This window comes from Mastomys coucha, unplaced genomic scaffold, assembly GCF_008632895.1.
Source record: "Mastomys coucha isolate ucsf_1 unplaced genomic scaffold, UCSF_Mcou_1 pScaffold1, whole genome shotgun sequence".
In the NCBI taxonomy this organism is placed as follows: domain Eukaryota; kingdom Metazoa; phylum Chordata; class Mammalia; order Rodentia; family Muridae; genus Mastomys; species Mastomys coucha.
This window is the reverse complement of record NW_022196891.1, coordinates 74,359,132-74,368,966: the sequence shown is the minus strand read 5'-3', so window position 1 is coordinate 74,368,966 and position 9,835 is coordinate 74,359,132. Positions and strand designations below refer to the sequence as shown.

The 9,835-nt window shown below is 40.6% G+C and overlaps 1 long non-coding RNA gene across 1 annotated transcript in view; it reads left to right on the top strand.

Moving 5' to 3' along the window:
* LOC116104053 overlaps positions 1-7,679 on the top strand; it is a 38,779-nt gene extending 31,100 nt beyond the window's left edge. The window contains exon 2 of the long non-coding RNA XR_004123693.1: positions 7,543-7,679. This is a non-coding gene — a long non-coding RNA (uncharacterized LOC116104053). The remainder of the gene's footprint in view (positions 1-7,542) is intronic.
* Positions 7,680-9,835: the final 2,156 nt, after the last annotated feature.

The window sequence follows — 9,835 nt, the reverse complement described above, 5'->3', positions numbered from 1 at the left end:
TTTGTCTTGTTCTCTTCCTGGTCTATCATTTAATGAACTCCGCTGCTCCACCGTACCTCCCCCGGATCTTCTGAAATTACGAGCAAGCGTCTCTCTCTCCTCCTTTACGTTGGCCACAGTGATGAGAATTAATTGATAAAACCAGGTTATTTCAAATGGGAAATGCAAGGGAAGCCCGGCCTCCACAGTAAGGTCCTGTCTTAAAAAACAACAAACCAGGGCAGTTTCTTTCAAAGAAGAAGAAAAGAATCCCAAGATAGACAGGACAAGTGGAAACCATCAGCTAAGATAATTACTAAATTGTGCAATGGTTACAGCACGTGTAAATAAACTGTATCTTTAGTTACAAGACAGAAATGGCAAGACTTCATATTTTAAAAATCCGTACAAAATACGAGTCTCCAGGAAAGCGTAAAGAAGAGGACACAGCTGTGTCCAAGAGAGCAGTGAGCGCATGTGTGCTGTGCTCAGCTTGCTGTCTTTCCTCCTACCTGAGCTTAAATGAAGCACAAGAGAAAAATCATGAGGTCAAGAGACAAGCTCAGAGCATGAGCTATGCAAAAACCTGCTCTTTAGTTCCAGCTTAAAGAACACAGCATGTTGTATTAGAGTGAATGTTTGAAGAATGTGCTCATACATGACAATAAAGCATAGACTATGTAAACACAATAGCATCAATAGCATCAGCTAGAGTCGGCCCTGCGCTTTCACGTCCGTACCGTTTTTTGTCCTGCTGTAGGCAGGACCCAGGACTTCATGCGTTCTAAGTAAATGCTGTAGCAATGGGTTGTATCCAAGCTTATGTGTTATGTTTTCACACAGTTGGGAGTTCAGTTGGTATGTTTACGCTAGCATTACCACAAACACATGAGTATTGTATTGTACTCTGTAGGTCAAAAAGGGAGAAAAATGCACATGTTACAGAACTATATACATAAAAGAATGGACCTGTTTGTATATATACTTGCATATTGACATTAGGCATGCATATTAATGTGACTACACCCCTTTTTGATGGTGTTGCTAGTACTTACGCCCGTGTTTTGTCTTTTGATTTTAGAATACCCTTTTTCAGTTCCTTGCCTTCCCTCTGTAATGGTTCCACACCTTCCAGTAGTGCCCTCTTGGAAACTGAGCCCTGAGCACCTATCTCAGCAATGGACATCTGGCATCCATACTGTGACAGTTGTCCTCATAAATTTTTAATTGAAAGTTTTTGCCTTAGATAAGCAAATGCATTAGATATGTGTCAAAGTTTTCATTCAAAAAGAGACAAAATTAGCACAACCTCTGTGACAGTCTATTATATTTTAAAATTAACTTTGTGTTCATGCATGCATGCATGTGTTGAGGCTCAAAACCTAGAACCTTGTATCTTGTTAAGTATGTGTTCTACCATGGAATTACATCTCCAGCCTTCAATTAACTTCTTATATTGGGTCATTGTGGTTGTTTGCAAGAGTTGCCATATGCATCAATGATTTCTCAGAGTCACTTATTTTGAACATTTCTGTGACAGGAAAATATGGCTTCTAACTGGAGCGTTAGACAGACTCCTTTCCTTCAGATCCCAGTGTTGTTCTTATTATTCACCTCTAGTAGGTTTGTTATTTAACCTTTTCATCTCCACTACACTACACTAGCTGTTGTGGCACATGTCATCGACAGTTTCCACAGGCATTATTCATGTATTAAGGATCAGTTGAATTTGAGGAAGTCATTGTGTTAGTCATGAAGAAAATGGAGAGAGAATAGACAAAGCTTTGAATTCGTTGTGTTTTATTGAGCTATATTCCTTGAGTCAGAACTAAAGAGTGGGCTTTAGCTCTGTGGCTATAAAATATAGTGGTTTTATTCTCCCCAAATCAAGCTACTAATCGTGTGAATAGTAAGTGGGTTTTAAAAAATGCTTTGGGGTAAAAAAATTAAAGAAACTCTTCTGGTTAATATAGAGCCAAAGATGGCATAAAGGCGAGGCAGTTTGGTGTCAGATTTAACTCTGCTGGTTTGTGGGGAGAGCTGGGTAGTTGGGGTGGCACCCCTCTGTGTGTTCCCTGAGCACTGGGGATCTAAAGGCCCATCTTCGTGATTTTGGAGAGTAGTTCTGGAATTTGCAGTGAAATGAACAACTTAGTGGGGTGCTGACTTATCTCCTTTTGTTGCCCACAGTGTAAGGATATCAATTTAAAAATAATTGGCACATTCTAGAACATTTACTCTTTCATAGATAATGATTTCCATGAAGTGATTTGGGTTGGTAAATCACTTGTAAATTTTAAAAAGTCGCATCTTCCTGTTTCTAAAGTTATGATATTGTGATTTTGGGAAGACATTGATTGAATTCAGGGCAGTTCTCAAAAACAACTGGAGTCAACTGCTGAATGTAGGGGTTGACAAATGAGGACACCGTTACCAGTTTAATCCCCATATGGGCCAATTAGTTTCACATTGAGAAGAACTCCGTTCCAATGCCACAGATTGCACCATTAACCCCAGTCAGTAGTCTTCAAATTGAGTGTCATTGATCACAAGAGGCCCAGGTTTGAGTGTCAATAGCTCGGCACAAACCCATCATCACCTCTGAGACGGGGGGGGGGGGGGGGGGCGCCTCTCACTGCCTAAACCTTCATCTTGGATGTGACAGAGAATAAGGTAGTAGGACGAAGATCCAGGCCCCTCTGTCCTTCTGTTTTCTGTAACCCACTATATTGTTATAAAGGGGGAAGTCACCTCTGCATAGCTTCAATTTTTTTTTTAATGGAATCTGTGTGCTGCAGTAAAAAGAGATAATAGCATTATTGATTAGCAACACCAAGGGCAAGTAACAAATAATGAATGAATTCATTTTACTAATACTTCATGGCACCTTAGAAGTTTTAACATTGACCCAAATACATAAGAAAGAGCCAAATACATATTTTCTAGTTTCCAGAAACCTGTGACTTTTAGCAAATAAAAATTAGCATTAAAAGTATAATTGTGTCAAGTGTGGCATCTAAAGAAGGCAGACCCTAAAGCAACTGACTGCTCCAGCGCGTAAGTCTGACTTCCTCCTGTTTATTCTCATCACAAACCAAATCTTACCTAATTTCTTGATATAGAAAACTTTCAGAGCTATCTTGAAGTTGAGACTAAGCCTAAAAATTATTTCAAAGGGTAATTTGGGGTAAAATGAGGTCAAATTAAGGTAATTTAAAAATAGGCATTAGTACAAATAATGTCATTCTTACAGTTACTTCTGCAAATCTTTAATAGATGTTTTGATATGAGGATTCATTTAGCATACTTATCTCTTGGTAATAAAATATAATTAAGTTAATGGTAAAACTGATCTTAGCAAAAAGCTGGTTTAGCTATTCTTTGTAACAAAGCCAACACTCTTGAATCTATGAATCTTTTGAATAAAGCCAAAAAAAAAAAAAAAAACCGTGGAGAATAAAGGAACAATGATTTGAATGTGAGCCTGGGAACCTGGGTGAATTCCATTTGTGGTTCACTCCTCAAACAGGAACTGCTGTGTCTAGGTCCTGAGACTGTGGGCATTTTTTTAGTGTCGGAACTCATGCTGCTCTCTGTCATATCTGCTGCAGCATGATTGTTTTCATACCCTCAATACCTTCCACTTGCTGTCTCTCCCTGTCAGGAGCCATCCAAATACCCAAGAGTGTTTTTTTTCCCCCTCCCAATAGCACAGGAGCAAAGGTCTCAATGAGTAAAGTGGGCCCCTGTTCTCATGTTGTGAATGTGGGACCCAAGTGAGAAATACCAGGGGGTACTGGAGATGAAACAGCTTTGCCTTGGAAAAAGCTAGAATGTAAATGTAGGCCTGCAAGGTCTACAAGGTGGCTGACTAACACTTTACTAGAGACTCAGAGAACCCAGGCCACTCTATGATTGGCCTCTTTGAGTAGAGGGGAATAATAAGGCTCTGTGACGGAGTTTTCTGAGGTGTGTTCTTGGCAGGTAGGTGGTGATTGTGAGGAGCCTGCAGATGCATCATGAAAAGTTTGGAGAAATTATACCTCCCACCCATTGTTGTGGAGATACAATCTGTATAGTATAGAGATTTTTTTCCAGTGGAGTGAAATTCCTGTAAAGACAGGATACCTATCAAAGTTAACATTCCCAGCACTGAGAACAAGCCTAATTTATTCTCCTGAGGAACAAGCTGCAGATGTGGGCATGAACTACAGCAGCCACTAGCATGTTGTTTTACTTAGGGTTACTATTGCAATGGTAAGACACCATGACCAAAAGTGAGTTGGAGAGGGAAGGGTTTATTCGACTTATACTTCCACACTGCGATTCATCACTGAAGGAAGTCAGGACAGGACCTCAGATAGGGCCATAACCTAGAGGCCATAATGGGGTGCCACGTGCTAGCTTGCCCATCATGGCATGGTCAGCCTACTTTCTTACCATATTCAGGACTACCAGCCCAGGGATAGCACCACCCACAATGGGCTGGGTGGGCCCTCCACATCAATCACCAAACAAGAAAATGCCCTACTGGTTTGTTCACAGCATGATTTTATGGAGGCATTTTCTCAGTTGAGTTTGCCTCCTCTCAAATGACTGTAGTTTGTGTCAAGTTGACATAAAACTATCTTACACAATATTAACATTCCATGGGGGGGAGGGTAAATGAGAAAGGAAAGTTTCTAATTGAAAAGGAATGTTTGTGTATCAAATCAGTAAGCAGGCAGATGTACTGGCTAGTGCTTTTTGTCAATGGTGTCAATTTTTCTGCCACTGTCTACTGAATACTTTGTATCTATGTAAATATGTTTGAAATGGAAAGTTAAGGGCTCTTTGGAAAGTCAGTTGGGTGGTGTTTTTCTGGGGCAGACTCACAAAGGAGCGTTTAGCTGTAGCAGATAGAGGTGAAAGGAGGTTCTGCTAGAGCAAGCAGGCGACAGGACACATGAAGGATTCTTCGATAACTACACGCATGTATGTATTGGTCTGCCTTACACTGCATAGCTGAGCTGCCTTTGTCATGAATCCATAGAGAGAAATTCACCAAAAACCTTCTGGTGGTGTGCTGCAGTTTCTTGACGCTTCTGCAGACTCAGGCTGATTAGCAGAGTGATGTCAGCTGAGACAGATGCACGTACTGAGTACTGAGCTGAGACCTGTGGAGGACACGTGGTGCATGGAGGGATATAAATAGAACTCGACAGTGATGGAGGCTGAGTTAGGCTTGCTTAGAGAGCTAGCTGCTCTGCTGGTGGGTCCGGAGTCTTTGCTTCACTGAGAGAGGTTAAGCAAACTTCTCCTAGCGTCCCTCTGAGTCCCTCCTGCTGATTTGCACCAAGGCTGAGGCCTGGCTGTCCCTGCTGGGTAGAGCCACCACAGCTGACTCATGTTTGCTATCCTGACTCTATTGAACTGGACTGCTGGTGTATCTGTGAAATGTTTGTGAATGGACCGAGCTGCCACTGCTAACCTGTGAACTGGACTGCTGATTTTCAGACAACACAGATGGGAGTTGCTCCAAAGAACCTTTCTAAATAGGTCCACTTCCCCATATCCTTTCTTTCCCACTACCTCTGGAGGGTGGTGGGGTAACAGGGAGGTTAAAGTGTTTAAGAACCATCATTAAAAATAAAGTTTGAGCTGGGCAGTGGTGGCGCACGCCTTTAATCCCAGCACTTGGGAGGCAGAGGCAGGTGGGTTTCTGAATTTGAGGCCAGCCTGGTCTACAGAGTGAGTTCCAGGATAGCCAGGACTACACAGAGAAACCCTGTCTCGAAAACAAAAACAAAAACAAACAAAACAAAAGTTTGAAAAAGAGTTTACTTCATATGCCCTCTGTCTCTCTCTTCCCGTGCTAGAGATGGCGTCCAGGGCCTTATACATGCTAGGCAGGCACGTATCCACACTCCCCTAGCTCTCATATTAGCTGTCATGCTGGAGAGGTACCCACCGACCCTTCCGTCAATATTTATCCCTTTATTTTTGTTCTTCCCATGACACTTTAAGAATAGTTCTAAGAAATGATCCACTTTTCCCGAATTTTCAATCTCTCTCTTAGCTGAAACTTTTCAAGCTATGGTTCTGTTTCTCTCATTCTCAATAATAAAAGAAATGTTAATATGAATGATAAAATGATATACCCCATCTCTCGGGTCCCCTGGTGGTCACGACTTGGTCTTGCTTCTCCAACATTCCTGAGGATAACAGGAAGGAGGCTTGCTGTACTGTGCGGCTGACCTGGCCATGGCTTAGGGGCCTAGCCTTGTTGCTTGCTGATCTGAGAGAGCTCCTTACTACCTCTAAACTTATGTTGAGATGTTAATTCGATAATTATCAAGTTAAAGGACTGGGACTCGGTGCTCAGTGACAGGAAATTTGCTTCATTTGGATGAAGCCCGAGGTTCAATTTCCAACAATGTAAAAAGGTAAAAAAATCATTCCAAACTATAGCAATTACTATATGTAGTTCAAGGTTTTAGAAGCATATTTAGATTTTATCAAAATAGTTTGTCTTCTCCATTTTACACACATGGGGTATATCTTTGTTTCTAAAATTTTGCCTCTGAATAACTCTTTTCCACAATAAACAATTGTATAACACACACACACACACACACACACACACACACACACACACCCGTGCGTGCACATGCACCACATACCTGAATCTAAGGTTTTTTATGGTTCAGTGTAATCCTTGCTAAGTGATCTTTTCTCCTAGAAACTGTTCTTGTACATTTTCACTCTTCATTTTGTGGCATCTGTATCTTGGAATCCATAGAGTTGAAATTCCACTGGGTCCAGTGTTAAAGTTTCTATGTAGACCACTCACTATGTAAACCCACTATGTAAACCAGGCTAGCCCCTAACTCTCAGAATTCCACTTGCTTCTGCCTCCTGAATTCTCAGATGATTTTAAACCTTTTAAAAAAAAAATTCTGAGGAATCAGTGCAGGGCAAGATTCTCTAAAATATTTAATAACATTAATGTAAATAACAATGTACAAAAATAGAAAAATTTTGGCACATATTTGTCAAACAAAAATACAAACATAGAGAAGATATTAATTAATTTTGTGTCTTTAACACCTGCTAACTTAAATATATTTTATTCTGTATAGTGTAATATTCTGTACATTATTCATGTGAGCACATATCCAAACAAGAGAAAATATTTACACATCAGGATATACTTTGTTTTGAAGTGAATATGAAAACTCTTCATTCTGTCTTCATAATGAAATCAGCTTAGCACAAGATCAGTTGTTGGCCTTTTGCCTTCTTATCTCGGCCTAGTTCAAAATGGTTGCATCTCCCAATAGCTGGAATTCTCTTGGGTCTCAGTTGGGCTTAACACACACAAACCTCAACATACCCAGCATAATCCTTTTTGTAGTTTTAGCATTTTTCTTCCAGAAAATAGGCTTAGACTGCCCACCAAACCACCGTGTCTCCTGTCCTAAGCTTGCCTCCCCTGGGCAGACAGACAGGGCATCCTCGCCCTTTGTGTACTGTGTCATTTCATCAGGCTGATACTTGCCACACTTTTTTTTTTTTTTGCAGAAAACCCAGCATTCTTTAGGAATATTCTCCATATTTGCAGAAGAATATCAGCTCAGAAGGAGAGAGGCAGAGACAAAAACAGAAAAATTGACAATCTACTTTTTAATAGACATTAAAATTTGAAGTTCCAACAGAGAGTTCAAGATGTAAAAGGGATATTTTTTCTAACAACCCTATTATGAAGAAAAATAGGATTCAGATGCATTCATTTATTTTTACAAATATAAAACAATGGAGAAAATACCAAATAAAAGAGACTTGCCAGGAAGGTTGTGCCCACCAGCCACAGTGCGAAGGAACTGGAGGATGCTTGTCTGGCTCATGCCAGTGGGATTCCATGGCATCAGGTCAAAAGCCCAAGATATGTTCCCCAAAACGAGGGGACTCTGTGGGCTGGGGTCTAACTCCAACTTGAGAATTTGTAAATAGTCTTTCTACATGTTTCAATGCAGAAAAGAGAGGGAGAAGGAGACAGAGACTAGGACCTTCTGTCAGAGTGAGAAGATTCAAATAGGTTGAGCAAAGAGAAGCTAAGAGGTGATTGTGAACAGTCAGCTATGTGACACAGAGGAGCTGGTTCCAACATTCATTAAGAACCTCTGGACAGACATCCTAAAGTACTGGCTCATGGATGTGCACCATGCAATAACCTGTGTTTGTTTTAGTGGTTCTTGTTTCGATCTTGAAAGTCCTAATTCTCCTTTAACAAAGGGTATGGCATTTTAATGTTGTACCTAGCCCTGCAAATCACCTAGCTTCTCCTTCATGCAAAGTTGGCTAACACTGCTCCACGTGGGTGAGGACCGTTTAGTCCCTTACTCAGCTGACTTTGGGATGGAGGAGGCATACAAGGTGCAAGAGTAAAGAAACAGAACCTGGCCAGGCAATGGTGGGGCATGCCTTTAATCCCAGCACTTGGGAGGTAGAGGCAGACAGATCTCTGAGTTCAAGCCCAGCCTCATCTACAGAGTGAGTTCCAGGCCAGCCAGGGCTATACAGAGAAAGCCTGTCTTGGGAAAAAAAGAAAGGAAGGAAGGAAGGAAGGAAGAGAACTTGTCTGCTTTCCCTTCTATGGCTACTAGTCTAAAGATGTCTCAAATTCAGAGTTTGACTTAAAAGCACTATACGAATTTTGCATTTGAAACTTAAAAGTGGCCATAGTTTTGCTTAGTAGCGAAATGCCAACTGAAAATTTTGCAACTAGATTTTCTTCTATCATAAGCAAGCCTTGCCAGAATGTTTGTATCTTTCTACAGTGTCAGAATTTATTAATTAAGGATACATTCGAAAGCTACCCCAGTTTCATTGGCTTTACTTCACTAAGTATCTGGGTTTTGCTTGAACATCTTGACCATGGCACCTTCCAGTTTTACATTCCACTTCATTCCTAATTACTAACCTCTCTAACAATCAGATCATAATTCATAGGTAACACAAAAACTGAGAAAGGGTTATTAATTAAGAATGTCCACTGAATTGAAATAGACTTTATCCAGAACATGGAAGGAGAGCTCATGCAAATGTCTGGTCACTTCATAACAGCATCAAGTCTATCTAGGGCAGAGCTATCTGGGCGGGGCCAGGCTGGCTTGCAGTTTCAAACTGAACAGTGTACAGCCGTGGAATTGGACCTGAGCTAAAGCCAGGGACAGAATCGTAAGTTCAGTGCGTAGAGATCTCGTAACATGCACACTGGGAGGTTTAGCAAATGGCAAGTAGATGTGTGATATGGGCCACATTTTTAGGCATTCTTCTGTTTCACATGAGGAGCTTTTATTGTTCATTGCTCTGGTATATTTGATAAACACATGCCTGCTATTTCTGATAAGGTTTGATAACTCCGTATGTCCAAGCACTGTTGACTTAATTAGAACTGTAAGTGGTATTTTTAAAATTAACATAATAATATCAGTTTGTGCCTTCTGATTATGCTATGCAGCTGGTGGCTGTTCTTTGTAAGTTCTGTGTGCCCAGCATCTTGGGGCATCACTTGCTCAGACAAGTTACCAAGTCATTCTGTGTTAGCATTTGTACTAATATCAGGTGTCTTTTTTTAAACCTAGGCCAGGATATAAGCCTGACAGCTGGCGCTCTCTACAACAAGGAGTACCCTAGGCAGAGCACAGCGAACTCTCCATAGCTAATGCTAAAAAGAATTAACTAGTAGTTATTTTAAAAAATAGCACAGAATAACAATTGAAAAAGTAAATATATTAATGAAGTTGGAGTATATTTGAAATGCTCCATTTGATTTTGTGCATATTTTAATTAATAGAGATTTTTTTTTTTTGCT